Raw genomic sequence first — 2,181 nt, 5'->3', positions numbered from 1 at the left:
TTTGCAAAGGTTTTTAGACTAAGTTCATGATAATTAAGTTCATCTAATCAAATTATTACATTGAACTCCCACTCAGATTAGACATCCCTCTAGTCATCTAAGTGTTACACGATCCAAGTCGACTAAGCCGTGTCCAATCATCACGTGAGACGGACTAGTCATCATCGGTGAACATTCTCATGTTGATCGTATCTTCCATACGACTCGTGTTCGACCTTCCGGTCTCCGTGTTCCGAGGCCATGTCTGTACATGCTAGGCTCGTCAAGTTAACCCTAAGTGTTTTGCATGTGTAAAACTGTCTTACACCCGTTGTATGTGAACGTAAGGATCTATCACACCCGATCATCACGTGGTGCTTCGAAACGACGAACTTTAGCAACGGTGCACAGTTAGGGGAGAACACTTCTTGAAATTGTTGTAAGGGATCATCTTATTTACTACCGTCGTTCTAAGTAAACAAGATGCATAAACATAATAAACATCACATGCAATTATATATTAGTGACATGATATGAAGAATATCATATAGCTCATTGATCTCCATCTTCGGGGCTCCATGATCATCTTGTCTCCGGCATGACACCATGATCTCCATCATCATGATCTCCATCACCGTGTCTTCATGAAGTTGTCACGCCAACGACTACTTCTACTTCTATGGCTAACGCGTTTAGCAATAAAGTAAAGTAATTTACATGGCGTTCTTCAATGACATGCAGGTCATACAAAAATAAAGACAACTCCTATGGCTCCTGCCGGTTGTCATACTCATCGACATGCAAGTCGTGATTCCTATTACAAGAACATGATCTCATACATCACAATATGTCATTCATCATTCATCACAACTTCTGGCCATATCACATCACATGACAATTGCTGCAAAAACAAGTTAGACGTCCTCTAATTGTTGTTGCATCTTTTACGTGGCTGCAATTGGGTTCTAGCAAGAATGCTTTCTTACCTACGAATAACCACAACGTGATTTTGTCAACTTCTATTTACCCTTCATAAGGACCCTTTTCATCGAATCCGCTCCAACTAAAGTGGGACAGATAGACACCCGCCAGCCACCTTATGCAACTAGTGCATGTCAGTCGGTGGAACCAGTCTCACGTAAGCATACGTGTAAGGTTGGTCCGGGCCGCTTCATCCCACAATACCGCTGAAGCAAGATAAGACTAGTAGCGGCAAGCAAGTTGACAAGATCTACGCCCACAACAAAATTGTGTTCTACTCGTGCAATAGAGAACTACACATAGACCTAGCTCATGATGCCACTATTGGGGAACGTTGCAGAAAATTAAATTTTTTCCTACGGTTCACCAAGATCCATCTATGAGTTCATCTAAGCAACGAGTCAAGGGAGTGAGTTTGCATCTACATACCACTTGTAGATCGAGTGCGGAAGCATTCAAGGGGATGGTGATGATGGAGTCGTACTCGCCGTGATTCGGATCACGGATGACCAAGTGCTGAACGGACAGCACCTCCGCGTTCAACACACGTACGGGACGGATGACGTCTCCTCCGTCTTGATCCAGCAAGGAGGAAGGAGAGGTTGAGGAAGGCAGCTCCAACGGCAGCACGACGGCGTGGTGTTGTTGGTGCGGCAGTACTCCGACAGGGCTTCGCCAAGCACGTACGGAGGAGGAGAGGTGTTGGGGAGGGGAGGGGCTGCGCCTTGGGTTGTGTCCAGCAGCCCTCCCCTCACCCCTCTATTTATAGGGGAAGGGGCAAGGGGGGCCGTGTTGGGTTTCATAGTAATTTCAAAAAATTTCCTATGCACACGCAAGATCATGGTGATGGTATAGCAACGAGAGGGGAGAGTGTATGTCCACGTACCCTCGTAGACCGTAAGCGGAAGCGTTATGACAACGCGGTTGATGTAGTCGTACGTCTTCACGATCCTACCGATCCAAGCTCCGAACATACGGGGCCTCTGAGTTCAGCACACGTTCAGCTCGATGACGATCTCCGGCCTCCGATCCAGCCGAGCTCCGGAGATGAGTTCCGTCAGCACGACGGCGTGGTGACGATGTTGATGTTCTACCGGCGCAGGGCTTCACCTAAGCTTCGCGACGATATGACCAAGGTGGAATATGGTGGAAGGGGCACCGCACACGGCTAAGGAACGATCCGTAGATCAACTTGTGTGTCTATGGGGTGCCCCCCCCCCC

Source organism: Triticum dicoccoides, chromosome 6B (genome assembly GCF_002162155.2).
Source record: "Triticum dicoccoides isolate Atlit2015 ecotype Zavitan chromosome 6B, WEW_v2.0, whole genome shotgun sequence".
Classification (NCBI taxonomy): domain Eukaryota; kingdom Viridiplantae; phylum Streptophyta; class Magnoliopsida; order Poales; family Poaceae; genus Triticum; species Triticum dicoccoides.
This window is presented reverse-complemented; position numbering follows the sequence as displayed.